This window comes from Amblyomma mixtum, chromosome 3, assembly GCF_055824585.1.
Source record: "Amblyomma mixtum isolate Tamu chromosome 3, ASM5582458v1, whole genome shotgun sequence".
In the NCBI taxonomy this organism is placed as follows: domain Eukaryota; kingdom Metazoa; phylum Arthropoda; class Arachnida; order Ixodida; family Ixodidae; genus Amblyomma; species Amblyomma mixtum.
In genome coordinates, this window is record NC_143014.1 from 128,460,736 (window position 1) to 128,475,866 (window position 15,131).

Genomic DNA, 15,131 nt, shown 5'->3' on the forward strand with positions numbered 1-15,131 from the left:
TCTGCCATGTGAGCGTTGTCTTTAGGTAAGGACATTTTACGTAAGACACCAAACGTGATGGGTCTGGATAGCCACTCAAGTTTAGAGCAACGATTATTTTAGCTGGCTTTTTTCACTTGACTGCGTGGCTGCTACTCACGGCTCTGTACGTGCGCTTCTGTGCGTGCGTCCATGTATGTGTCTGCATGTGTGCAAATTTGTGTGTGCGTGTGCGTGCGTGTGTGTGTGTGTGTGTGTGTGCGCGTGTGTGTATGTGTGTGTGTGTGTGTGTGTGTGTGTGTGTGTGTGTGTGTGTGTGTGTGTGTGTGTGTGTGTGTGTGTGTGTGTGTGTGTGTGTGTGTGTGTGTGTGTGTGTGTGTGTGTGTGCGTGTGTGCGTGCGTGCGTGCGTGCGTGCGTGCGTAGCGACCAAGTCAGGTTGGTCAAACTCTTGCGCAAATCATATTTGCTTCCTAAACCGCACACCTGGAACCCAAGTCTCATGACTCTCTCAACGACGCCAATATTAGTGATAGACGTGGCCCTCGCCTGCTCGGAAACTGGAGACGCGGTCTGTTGATCACGTTTCCTCATTAAATTGTCGGTCTCTCGATCGGGCACCCGCCTCCCTGTTTTGAAACACGGGCATTTATTTATACGTTCCTTTATTTGCACAGTGCTGTGAAAAAACTGAGTAAAAATTAATTATCGTAATAAGAAAACATATCTGTTGTTTAACGAATCTAGGGTCCAGGTCTGCGACTTATTCCTTCATATTCCTAATGTATGTAAAGTGCCAGCTTTTGGTGTCAGTTTGATGGGTAGTCTACTAGGCTAGTCTCGACTAAGGCCAGATATTTTTTGCCGTCTGTTTAATGATAATAGATGCCGCTAGGGCAGCAATGTATTCCGGACAAGACTATTATTGAAAGGGGCAGACATCAGCATAATTTCGAAGCGTCACCGTGGCTTGAAAACCCATGCGCTAGCAGCCGAAGAGCATCGCGGCAAGTGGGGACTATGAAAAGTGATACGCTTCTATGAATGTGAACATTCTAAACCGTGATCCTGTTGTGGCATCTGTCACTTCCATCACTCAAAAAAAACCTTGCAGCCTAGAAAGCTAAACCTATGCAAAGCTCCTCGCACGAAGTTAACGAGAGACGAAGCGAGACGATTAACATGCACAATCAGCTAAACACATGGCCAAGTGTGCTACACGGCTTCATGGAAGGTTTAGGTTTCAGTGGATGGACAAAACTTTCTGCGTGGTGAGACGAGCATGCAAATTAGCTACCTTTAGCATAGCACGTACCGCGTACCGTGTACCGCCACTGCCCGCGCGCTTATTGGTTCCGACACGACACGTGGGCGTGTTATTGACGGGAACGTGACGCTATCTGTTGCCCTCAAGGCGATCTGCGCATGCTCATTGATGGGGAGCGGCCCGCGGTAAGCTGTAGCGGTAGGGGTCGCGGTACGCGCTATGCTAAAAGTACATCATTGAGTGCGACCAAGAAGCCAAGACGCGGCTTGTGGCTTGAATAAACAACAGCCTTCCATAAGTTTCCTTAGCTTAGAAGCGACTGTAAGGTGCATTTTCTTCACAGTGGGCTCTAAATTGTGTTCCGCGTTACGCGTAGAATGTTAGGCCGTCGGCATGCCACATCGGAAGACCCATCGGCTTTTTTGTTTTTTAAACAAATGTTGCATAGGCCTGTTGCCACTTTCGAAAGCTGTCTGCAGTATAATTTTGACAACAATTTTTCGAAAGTGAACAAATCTACAGTTCACTTTGCATACGATGCGGAGTGAAGGTAAGTGGTCAGTTTTCAGGTCCAACCGATTCCCCCCAGTAAAACATATGCCGAAACTGCAGTTACTTCATCGCGCATAGCGGCGAAAAAAAAAAAATAGTTGAGTACATCCCGTGCGCCGCTGTCTTTCGAAAGCGGTGGTGTGTTTGGTGTCTAGTGGTTTAGCACTCTCTTGGTCCGTAATTATTTGCAGCATTTTTCATTTTAGACACTCTTTCAAGCATATAATTATACATTGTACCTACTACTGGCTATAAGTTTTCAGAAAGACCAAATGAGAGGATATCGCTTGAATCTATGCTTGAGCGGGTAGCATAGCCGGAAAAATGATGCAAGGGCCATAATAAAAGAAATTTTTTACACAGAAAAACCTTGTTAAAGTGGGAGAAAAAATAACGCTGATTAAACATCGGAGGCAATATTTTCATCACACTGTGAGAGCAGAGTTTATTAAGAGCCAATCAGACAATTTTCATTGTACTTTGTGATGGTTGGAAAAACCTGTGGTGCAAGCACACTGTTAAGTTTGCTGTCTTCGCTTCGATTCGTATGCACTTGTTCTTTCTTATAATAACGTGGGGTCTCGGGAAATAACTCATGACTTCGTGTAGGAATCGTTCCGTAGTATAAAGGTGCAAATCTTGAGTAAGATGAGTACTAAAGAAACACCCCTTATAGAATATTTCTTGCACTCGCAATGGATGCGTTTGTGTTTTGAAGCAACGTGGCAAGGGGGAATATTTATGTTATTTTCCGCTGCATAAACTTTCAGTGTTTTGTAAGTCCTGGCATTAACAGCTCGCAATTGGTACTAAAGGCAGGGCTGCGTACTGAAAAGTTCGCGCGTTACCTAATAAGCAAACACGAAAAGGGCTTCTAGGCCTTAAGCTGGTTATGCAACATTCTTAACCCTTAATAAGATCGGATGCAGACCAACAGAGGGAAAACAGTTTTGCATAGGAAGCTTCTCGCAGCTGTTTTGAGCAGGACCACGTGCGCATCCCGGACAGGCGAGGGCATTGTCCGAAGCGTGCTGCCCCTCCAAATGCGACAAGAGGCCTTTACAAAACATTTTAAAATTTTAAGTCACGAAAGCACTACAGGCAAATGGAAGGCAAGGAAAGAAAATCTTTGCGAAAATTCCTTACAGAAAAGCTCAGTCGGCGCGCCGGCTTTCAACGAGAGTAGATCTGCATTCACCTTTGCTTTGGTTTGATTCATTATCAACCTAATGTTGCTATAGCAACGGAAGGATAATGCCTCAATCACAAACAAGGGCACGGTCAATGCTCTTGAATTGCGGCCCTCTATTCTTCTGGTACAGCTTCTGCTAACAGAGCAAGATAAAACTATCCAGCCAAGAAAAGGGGTCTAAATAATTAGTCCCCACCTAGCTGCTTTAAACACTCAGCTTCTTGGTCACGGTTTGGGCTAAACTGAACATTGCGACCTTTTTTCTTCGGAAATAGGAGGCTAATGTGTCTTGTGGGAAAAATAAAACCGAAATGAAACAAAATAAAATAAAGGGAAGTGTCCGTGTCGGCGAAGGGATATTGCGTCATACTCTTAAAGTGGAGTTTAAGTGTCCCCCACTTTTTTTTTTTTTGCAGCTAGCAATAGTAATATAAGAAACTAGACCAACTAATACTTTTCAGGGACACAGAAACGGTGAAGCGTTCACTTGATGCCATGTCACAGAGGGCTGTTTAAAATGTAAAACGCTTGGATGGTGAAGATAATGATATAATGCCTCTTCAGAAATGTGTTAGCCCAACTGAAAAAGAAGCAGTTTCTGTAAGGCTTTCCCAGGTAGAAGAGGCCGCAAATCAATATGAATCGACCTGCAAGCTCCGAAACCTGGAATTTCATCGATACTGGCAACACCTGGGGAAGCCTACAAATGAAAAGCAGTGATCTCCGAGTTCCTTGTCTCGCTTTGAATGAGTAGATGCCATTCATTGACTTCCAGCAAAAGCAAGCAAGGTCCCGGGCGGTCTACTACGCTACGACCGCCAGACAAGCGGAGATTTCTGGCTAAGCAAGCAAAAGCGCCGAAAATATACAAGTAACATTACGCTCATACAGGAGCGCATACCGAAACAAAACCAGGATCTTCTCTACGAAACAAAATATGTCACGTATAACGCTTTGCTTCGCACTCAAACAGCATAATTGTTCTACGTAAAGACACAAGTGGCATGGCAACTGCCGTAAAATAACTGACGCAGTTAAACGGCGTCACCTAATACGTAAACTTGCGTAGTGTGTAAGAGTACTTGTGCGGTATAGCCATTTTGCCCCACGAGAGTTTGGATTTAAGCACAAGGCACAAGCCTCATTTTTCTTTTCCGAACCTAAACTGTCGCTCAGCAATAGTTTAAAGCTGATGAATTAGAGCTCTTTTTCATGGTGTGGGCTTTGATTTCTCTACGCTTAATCTCACTGAAACCAGGTATGGCAGAAACTCGCACATGCGTGCACCAAAGTCATACTGTCATTTCTGTTAACACGGGAAGGTAAACGCGGCGGTGTCGTCTGTTTTCTAGTTAAAAGGTCTTTTGTATGTCAGATGGATAGTAACTATGCTATTCTGACAGCTGATAACAAAGCTGTAGCTCTTCTTCACGGCAAACACATGTTTCTGTGATTATATAGGTCACTGGCAGACTCTTTCTAAAATATTGTTTGTTTCCTTAAAAATGTTCTATGTTATGCAACAGAAAACAAACGTCAATTAGTCGTTGATGGGCATTTTAATGTTAAAAATTGTACAACCCTATAATCCTTGCTCCTATTGTTGTTATAACTGGATTTGATTTGTTCACACACCCTCAACAAGAGCTACACAAATGTCGTAAACATTACTTGATTTCTTAATTATGAATACTTGGAAAGCACTTCAGAAGCATGTTGTCGTAAAGACATCAGCGACCATCTCTTTTCGGTGCGAGAGAAAGTGCCAGGAAACGCGAGAAGAAAGTCTTTCAGGGCATTCTGGAAACCATTTTTCAGGAGATCACGAAACAAAGGCAGGAAGTCATGTGAAACGTGAAGCTCGTCCTTTAACGCATATATTTCCCTTAATCTTGTGAAATCGCGTATTTTCGCAGCAGATGCCTATTGCGAAAGTCACTATAATATTCAAAAGTGGCGCCCGAAGCACGCTGAAAACCACAGACCAATATCAATCGTACCTGTCTTTTCGAAAGCTGCAGAAAAAGTAATTCATTTTACAGTCAATTTTTTGAATAAACACTCTATTTCGCATAATTTCCAACATGGATTCCAGATTATGTTTTACAGAAACTGCTTCATTAAAGAACACACACACAAGTCATTTGTGAAAACTTACTGATCACTGCAGGGCTATATATTTCTAATCAAAAGCTTCCGATTTATGTCATCGTACTTTGCTTAAAACATTGCAACTGTGAGCACATGGTGTACATAGCGTCGCATTTAATCGTTTAGCCATTCATTTAAAGTACCGCAGGCAATATGTCTGACTAAATGAATATTCATCAGAGTTGAAACCTGTGCCGCAAGTGTACTGTAAAGAAACATTTTAAGACTACTTCTTTTCTCCTTGCACATACAAAAATGATTTGCACACTACAACAAGACCACAAACATCTTGTTCGTTGCAGGCAAAAATTATATAGACACTGAAACGTTATGCTAAGGAACCTTGCCGCTGTAGCTAGCTTTGACGAAAGCCAGTTTTCATCATTAAATTAGAGTAAAACAAAACCATCGCTTTTCCGGCCAAAGAAAAGAACCAATACTATACCTAGTAAAAGCCTTGGTACAGAAATGGTAGAAAGGTAGAAATACAGGAATCATTTCAAATTTCAGAACTGCACTTCTCCAGCAATTTAATTCGAAACCACCATATAACTGAAATCCACAACAAACTGTGCAGAACAATAGGTCTGCTAAAAAAATACAAGTTCACGCTACCGAAACACGTCAAATTATTGTTATAAATTATTGCCGCGTGCTGGTGATGGATGCCAGTGAAAGGCTTTCAAAAGACGCTCTTTATGGAGATGACTTACGCTCACAAAGATCTGAAGAACTCGGCGGCGGCAATAGCAACAAGCGGCCTCGAACAACAAGCGGCCTACAGCAACAGAACCTCGAACAACGTAGAAGCAGTTGCACGTGGCTGTGATCGTTCAAGATAAAGCTGCGGTCGAATTGCAGAACGATCAAATCGCAAACATGTCACAAACGAGTCCATTAGCCCCGCTTCTAATGGTCGATGTGTCCACCTGTCCGTGCAGACCAACAGATTGGGATTTTTCCGCAATTCGGCCGCTGGTCGCATCTTGTGTCATAAACGAAGTGATAAAGCCGCGTACCGACGGCATTGAACATAATAAAACAAACGCTACAATCTTTGCGGCAATACAATTAAATTGCACCCTCCTTTGGCGTCGGGAACGTATATTAGGAAAAATTTGGATGACCTATTCTTTTCGCAAAAATGAAAAAGGTTTATAGAATAATTACCAATTATTGTCCATTTTACATCCACATTGCAAAACTTTTTGATTGATATCGGGTGATTAAGGCAAGAAATTTTTACCAATATCATTTGGCGCATTCATTCTTCTAGGCTACAGAAAGTAATTAATTTGTTTTTAAGTGACTCAGCTGTGTTAAGAGTAAAATAAAGCTGATATATTACGCGCCTCCCAGATATTTGGCTTATACCGAGAGTCTAAAGAAACTTCGATTTAAAATCTTTCTTTTACTGACGCTCTAGTTCCTGAGGCTATTAAACAATTTTACGGGGAAAGGGACTGATCAGGAAAAATCGTAACAAAGCAGTTTGCAAGCTTGTTTTGTTCTATTATATGTGCGTCCATGTGTGTCAAGTCTCTTTCGTCCTCAGTTATTTTTTATTTTTGTTCTGAGCAGTATTCTTTCCTTTGACATATATGCTTATGCGCATGTATTTTGCAATGCTTCTAAGCCCAACTCACTTATTGGTAAAGTTGTACTTGTGTATTTTCCAAGTGCTTCTAAGCGTGACTAATTTAACTGTATAAGTTGTGCACAGGTACTTTCCAAATGTCAGAATCAAGGTTTGTAAGCAAAACGTCTTGCCGGCCAGTCAGAGGCAGTTGCCACATGAAAGCTGTTTTGACAGCAGCATTCTGCGGCTGAACCCTCCTTTATAAAAAGAAAAGAAATTATTTGATATAAGAAAAAGAAAGTAAGTCGTTTGATTTGATTGGAACAACAGCACGAGAGCACAAGAGAGTGGAGGGAAGGTAACGCGTCATAGTGCTCTGAATTCTACTGACATTTATAAGGAAGCACACGTCCAATAGATGATAATATCGTGATGATATAGTTTTACCGTGATGATCCTAGAAAGTGAAGCTTATATTGGCCGATCAAGACATGGTCGACCTGAAATTTAGGAGGCTTTCTGCAAGCGAGTGACACAAAAGTTGTGTTGACGCACGTATAAGCAGCTCAGGTTGTTTGTTTGCCTTCATTTCACGCTATACACCGTCCTTATACCTGTTCAGCATGATGCAGTAACTTAACAACGGCGAACAGCCCCACAATCTGCAGCGCTATGAAAGCCATCCCACATGGACCCTGTAACATTGCAATCGTGCTCCCGCAGTCAGTAGTTATTACAGCGCACAGTTAGCCCGACATAATATATCTCGTCCAGACTGAATGCATTTTGTATTTGCATGCGGATAGTTCCTCTCTCTGTGAATACCTTTGGTACTCTTTGCGACTTCACGATGTAAAGGACGCGTTTCCTAGTTGATGCTGTTGGAACTTAGCGCTGTGTGGAGTGAATCCTTTTTTGTTTTCCTATAGGCTTGCGCTTCTTCGGTGCTGTTTCGAGTCAGAAAACGAGACAGTGCCATAGCCATATTGGAGAAGTGCGACTACATGTCTCACGGAACCTCGTCACATATCTGAACCATCTATAGGAGGCTCTTGTATCGCCGATGCTTAAGTCATTGCAGAGCCCGCAAAATCACGAATGGGCAGTCTGGAAGATGCATGCACATTCGATACTATTTCTCGATACATTTTATGTATCCCTATTATGTTTTCCTTGCCAAATATGAAAGAATCGGAGTATCGGTGTCGAAAATACAATTTTCTTGTACCGTGTATTTTACAATATTCCATAACAAAAACTAAAGAACTGCCGGAGATTTTGAGGCTACTCACTCAAGTGGTAGCACGCTGAAAAAAAGGGATGGAGTAGAATTAGCAAGAGCCGATGCCAATGGCCTTGGCCCGGTAAGACTTCCAAACACATTGTTTGGCAGATAGACGACGTACAGAGGGTAAAACGCTGGCCTAGAACACGTTCTGGGCGTGTTTCCGGCTGAAGACGGGATATCTAGGGATAATATTTGGTTAGAAATGATATGGGTGTAAGCAGGTGCAGTTAAGCTCATAGGATTTAATCGTAGTTTTTTGCCTTCCTGGTCGCAGTGCCTTTGGGAGCTGTCGGACACACAGGTCGGTCGTTCTAGACATGTGTTTTGCCCTCTGTACATGCTGCGCTTCTCCACAATCAATGACAGAAAGGACGAGGAGGCCTCACGTGACCTAAAGTTCAACTACACGTTACAGCCGTCGTTGGGTTGAAACCTAAATTGAAACAGCACGAGAGAAGAAATTCTATCATAAATTGTTTAGCGATCTTAGGTCAGTACTAAGTGGTGACCCATATATTCTGTATAACGCATCATTTGAAAGAAAAAAACACAAAGTAAAGTTAGGTGTCTGTAGTCATACAATATGACACCATAGTATGTACAGCCCCCGCCAAAAGTGTGCTGACCAAGAGGTTCACTTCTAAGCTTTTAGTAGGGCTCCCACAACATCTAGCAATAAAAGGCTTGGGAGGACTGAGGACTCGAATCCATTTATCGATCAGGATATTTTCGTCCCTAAGTAGGCATAACCAGGCACGCTGAAGGCCTTGCAAGCAAACCCCTTGGGCTGCATACTTTTAACGGGGGGTGTACATGTTCATATGTTTTTATTCTTTAAGCACGCAATTAAGCGCTGTCATAAAGTTATATTTTTGAAGTTTGCTGCCGACGATAACACAAGTAAAATGTTTTTCTATCATTAAAATAATAATAAATGTACACAGTGCGTGATTGTTTCCATGTACTCTTTAAACGTAGTCAGGGCTTGGTAGTTGCGTAACTAAATATAACAAAAGCCTCTTCATAAAACTTTGTTGCTTTCTTGTTTGAAAAGCGAAAATTTCACCTCGGACGTTTTTTTCTGTGAGATAACTTATTAGTGTGGGCTTGTGGAACTTGAAGTTGCCGAACGTCCATAATGAGTAGCATCTGTAGAGGTAAGAAGAGAAGCAAAGGTAAAGGGAGATGAAGATTAAATGGTAGAAGTAATAAAAGAAAACAAATACGAAAAATCGATTTGCTCGCATTCAGCGATAGTGTAGTGGAACACTAGGAACAAATTAGCAGTGCTTGTCAGCATAGAAGTATCGGAAAATGACCATGTTCCACACTGCACCCACAGAAAATGCCAAGGCTTTCTGGGCGGTTTAGAGAAAAGGATGTTCGATTGAAGAAAATGGCCATTAGCGGCCGCGAAGCAGAAGCGTTTCAAGATAGAGCTTTTACCGGAACACTCAGGATCAATAAAGAATAATCAGATTCCGGATTGAGTACCTGAAAAACGACTGCTCGAAAGCTTTTCACGTGGGCTTATTGCTCCCATAAGCTTCAGTTGCGCTCCAGTTCATCAAGACGACGGTTTTGTCCCTTAAATATATTAGTGCACCAAAAGGCATAGATTAAAGATTACGTGCCGAATACATGGCTACTGCGACCACTGCGCCCTGGCGCCTTCATATGAGGAGGGCACGATCCCATTGTTCGGCCCCTGCACATGCGCGCGACATTTTTATACTTGCATGAGAGGGTAAAGAAGCTGAATAAGTCAATAGAAAATCCCAGGATTTAACAAAAACATTCAGGACAGACAAAGTTAACTAAATATAAACAATAGAGATAAGCAGTATATGTTTTGCCTAATAACCAAATAACCACTTTTAGCATTTTACATTGCAGGTCACAATCACGAGAAATGCTGGTGACCGTCCGTTCATGACACGGATAAAGCAGGTGGCCAGTTTGCCCACCGCGGAAGGTGGCCGTGAAATTCATTAAAATAAATTCAATGGAGTCGTCACCTGAACAGCATGTCATTTAACATCATTTCACTGGTTGAGAGATAGACAGCCTGCCGATGAAATATTAGCGTGCATCCTCGCGCAATAACTTGGGAAGAGCAACCTAGGTCTCGCAAACCCCACCGTTTCCTGGGTTTGAAACAGCCGCATGCTGGAAAAGTGGCACGTCGCTAAACTCCTGTACCACTGCGCCAGTAGCGGTACTAGGAATCCACGCGATCTATAATTCTATAGATTTGTAGAGAAAGAGTACTTGCGCGGGAAGGAATTATAATGTTATCGAACTGTACTCTTAAGGGTAGGTTAAACACCGTACAAGTTTTTTTTTCTCATTTTCCTTCTAGATTTTAACACACAATGTTTAACTTGAAACGTTTGTTCAACACAGTTCTGGAGAAATAACTGTTCTGATTTCCCAATCAAACAGAGCTTGCACATTTAGCACAGGGCTTCAAACTTCAAACGTAAACCATCAGAAAAAGTTTCAAGTTTATTCCTTCGTAGTCAAGTGCTTAGAGACCAGTTAGCGTGAACATTAGCTTTCAAAACAGATTTTGCTAGGCTGCCAATGAAAGTGATCGTTTCTACTCATTATGGAGTCAGTGCAAAAATGATGAAGTTTTATCACAACTAATTGTGCCGGCAGGGGGCCTGAAGCATTTGGAGCTTAAAGATGATGGTAGGCGTGATCTCGCTTTTAATGCTTGATGCAGGTTTTCCTTAGGCGGGCAGATGGGCAGGCAGGTATCGTGCACTGAGGGTAGGACGGTCTTACACTGGATAAGTATATGTTCTATCGTTTCCCTGTCTTGCATTCAGATACAGCGAACGTCATCTGTGGTGTAAAACGTTTTTACCGGTAACACTTCGTCCTCAAGCACCCAGCCCTGGCCTCGAAAAGTAAACCTCTCCCTTTGGAATTGTCAAAGCTTTTTCCCTTTCAATCTGAGATTTAGCCGCCCTATATCGCTACAACGTCGGCTTATAATAAGGGAGTAATTACTCATTGGCATCCACCCGAGCGCAGCCATACGGCTAGAAAGGAAAGCTATACAGCTTTCTCAGAAACTTCGTATGGCTGCGCTCGGGTGGATGCCAATGAGTAATTACTCCCTTATTACAAATCTACTCCACCTTGGGGGATTCCCCTAAACATTTGACCAACACAGTTCCCACTTTATCAAGTTCCCACTTTATCAAGAGTTATTGATCAATTCGCTCTCGTCCTACCATAAGCTTGCCGTCCTGGTTAGCTCAATTGGTAGAGCGACTGCTCCGGTGTGGCGGTGGTCCTGGGTTCGAACCCCGGACCAGGACGAATTTTTCTTTAACTACGAAGTTTCTGAGAAAGCTGTATAGCTTTCCTTTCTAGCCGTATGGCTGCGCTCGGGTGGATGCCAATGAGTAATTACTCCCTTATTACAAATCTACTCCACCTTGGGGGATTCCCCTAAACATTTGACCAACGTCGGCTTATCCAGCATTTTCTTTTGCCAGTGAATATTTTCTGAGGATTGTACTTTCTTTTTAAAGGTTGTGTCACTATAACTTCAAATGCTGACCGCCCCTTATCACCTTGAACTGCTTCATTAGTAGTGTTTTAATGTGCTTCCAAGGCAAGCTTACCGACCGCCTTATGCTTTATTTCCAGTGCCGAATTTGCGGCAGATCTCAAACACATCACAGCGGTGGAAAACGTCAAGTCCGGCACCATTGAGCCGCTCCAGATTCCTCATGTAACTGTTTTTTTATTTAGAGCATACTGCAGGCACAGTGAACGGCCCTGCAGGAGGGACACAATAAGCACAAAACAAAAAGTACAAGGCAAGACATCAACAAAAACAATTCAATGAACGGCCTGTTCTGAGGCACCAGTGTCAATTACTTATGACGGTGGTACCTGATTCCGCTCGGTAATGGTGCGGGGAAAAAAGAAAATTGGAATATCTTACCTCTGGCAAAGTAAGGTTTTAACGATTCAGTGTGCCTGTTTCTTGTTCACCTGTACGTTATCGGTTGAAGATACAAATCGGGATTCATTGAAAATTTGTTATTTTTTAATAGAAAGAGAAATCTTAGCCTTAGTATTCTGCGCCAAGCTTCAAGGGACTGTGTATTATGTTTAAGCAATAGAGCAGTTTGTGAGTCAGTGGTGCGATATTTAGAAAATATAAACCGCACAGCTTTGCGCTGAATTCTTTCCAGGGCATTAACGTTAGCCTTTGTGTGAGGATCCCAAACAATGCATGCATACTCAAGTTTTGGTCTAATCATGGTGTAATATGCAAGTTGCTTAACATTAGGGGAGCCTGCTTTAACTTGTGCCTAAGAAAACAGAGATTGCGAAACGAAGAAGAGCATACGGCGTCAATATGTTTATTCCAACTAAGCGTATTCGTTGGTGTAACTTTAGTGCAGTTTCAAGTTTATGGATAAGTTTAATGTGCGGAATTAAATCAAAAGCTTTCTTAAAATCTAGAAAAAATCTAAAATCTAAAATCTTTCATATTTCTTTTATCCCTAGCGGCCGTGATTCTTCATGGCAGCTGAGTTTCTTTTCGCTTTCTTTATAATTTACTCCCTTTGGTCTCGCATGTAGTCTCTGCAATCATTTATCCATATAGCCGCCGCGGTGGGTCAGTGGTTATGGCGCTCTTCTGCTGACCCGAAGGGTGCGGGTTTGATCCCGTCCGCGGCCGGCGGTCGCATTTCGATGGAGGTGGAATGCTCGAGGCCCGTTTACTGTACGATGTTAGTGCACGTTAAAGATCCCAGGTGGTCGAACTTATCCGCAGCCCTGTACTACGGCGTCCTTCGTGGTCTGAGTCACTTAGGGATGTTTAAACCCTGCAAAACCAAAAAGCCGAAACCATTTACCCATATACCAACATACTTGTACGCCTTAACTAATGGTAAACCCTAATCCGCTCGTTTCTACCTTCCATTGAATCTCTCTGATGTAGAGCATAAATAGGGGCAGCAATAAAAGACATCCTAGCCAAGTCCCTTTTCAACGGCAACTCTTCCTGCACCTTCTGTTTTCTGCCAATTCACAGCTGCGTTGTTCTCGTTATAAACTTCTTGTAAGACACACTGTTTCAAAGCCCCCAGCCACTTTTTCCTAAATTTGCCATAACAGCGCGAGGTTTACATTTTCGCGAGCACCTTTCATGTCTATAAACGCCATCCACAGTGGTCGTTTTTCACTTGCAGCAATTTCGATGCAGTGAATGACTGTGAACAAGCTGGCTTCGAATCTACGTCCTTGTCTGAATCCATCCTGCTGTTCTGTCAAAACATCTGCCTGTTCAGTACAACCTTCTAGCTTGCATTGCTATTCGATACAATACCGATGTCACCGTTAGAGGCCTATAGCACATAATGCCAACTGCTCCACCTTTACCTTCATATATCAGGCTTATTGTACTCTTTCGCTTGCTGGGCTTTATTTAGTTCTCACTTCGTCACTTAAAGCAGCACATAAACTATTTCTTGTTTCTTTGCCAAGCAACGGAATTAGTCTCTATCGCATTTTTGTCCAAACCTGTTGCTGTATGAAAGGGAGTTTTTTTCTCCGCTTTTTTCCAGCCTAACTAGTCTAGGTCAAAAACCTCCCCTTGGCAGGTGCCTGAATCAAGCTGCGTACTGCTGGCGCTATCACACGCTTTAAAAGTTTCATTTAACTGTTCAGAAATAAATTGCAGGGCCATTTCATTTTCCAATAAATAACTGTTGTCATCCAGTGTATGTCGAAGCGTTTCCTTCGAATTAGTACCATGCGCTTTAAAGCGGCTCCAGAACTTTCTAGGTGCCTGCTTATCTCTTCTTTGAATACCTGCCATTCACTTATCGGTTATAGCCTTAATCTGTTCCTGGACCGTATTTTGGGCTTGGTTCTTTTGCTTTTTGTAGTCATGCCTATTCTCTTGAATTTTGAGCAAAGGTCTATTTTATTGTTTTGATTTCAGGTGTGCCCTGGGAGCTGCTTGGCGGCTTGATATTACATTTTTAATAACCACGTCCCACCAACGTTCGGGGCTCTGTTTCCTCCTCCATCGTTTTTTCTGAAGTATTAAACTAGCTTTCTGAATTAACGCTAGAAATGTATCATATGTCCATGATCTATTTTAACCCTTTCGAATGAACTTTTCTACCGCTTGTGATGCGATCATCAAATGACTGTCATTCATATACAGAATTCTGTGCTGCATGTTGTTTTCGCGGAGCATGTTGATCCTTTCTTCTGTACTCAACCATTACGACTAACCTCTTACAGTCCTTCCCAATGCTATTTATTCCTTCCTCGTATATTTTCATTACATTCAGCCTTTCATGCAAATCTCCAGTCATTATGAAATGCTGGAGTGGGAAGCGCCCAATTCTCAAGTGATTACGCCTTCACATATCACTTCCCTATATGCATAAGGTGATTCTGCTCACACATGGTTAACATCACTTTTCCTGTACAGTCCACGCATCCGTCAAGGTCTTCTATGTGAGCGCTCTTATCCTCCAGTATAAGAACCTCTCCATTGACTCGCATTAGCTTGATATCTTTGATCAAAGCTTCGTTTCTCGCCTTGTTGCTTCTCGTCCAACAGTATACACTATTCCTAATAGGGCTTCTTTGCCTGCAGTAATACATTTAACCCATATATGCTCCTCACATTGTTTATTTACTATTTGCCAAGTCAGCCCATGACTAAGGAATATTCCTACCCCTCCTGCTTTTCGTTCTCCAGCCTCCCTATTGCAACCTTCCCAACTACAAACTGAAATAAGCGGAGCTTCTCAGAGGTCCGAAAGGTGTGTTTCCTTTAGCACGCAAATCGCTATACTCTCTCTATCTGTTGTTTGGTTTCAAGCTACTTTGCTGGCGCCCTTCCTCCCTGCCTATTTATGCCTGCTATATTGTTAACCTTATCCTTCTTCCTCTGCTTTCTTTTACGATTTCGCTCATATTTCCTTGCGCGCCTCGTCATATTGCTGTCGTCTGGGTCCTCCAGCCCACTTTTGGGCTCAGCACAAAGGTCTTCCCTGCGTGCTTTAGTTTTAGGCTCCGAAAACTGCCCGTCTCCCATTCCTCTCTCTTTCTGAGTGACTTTGG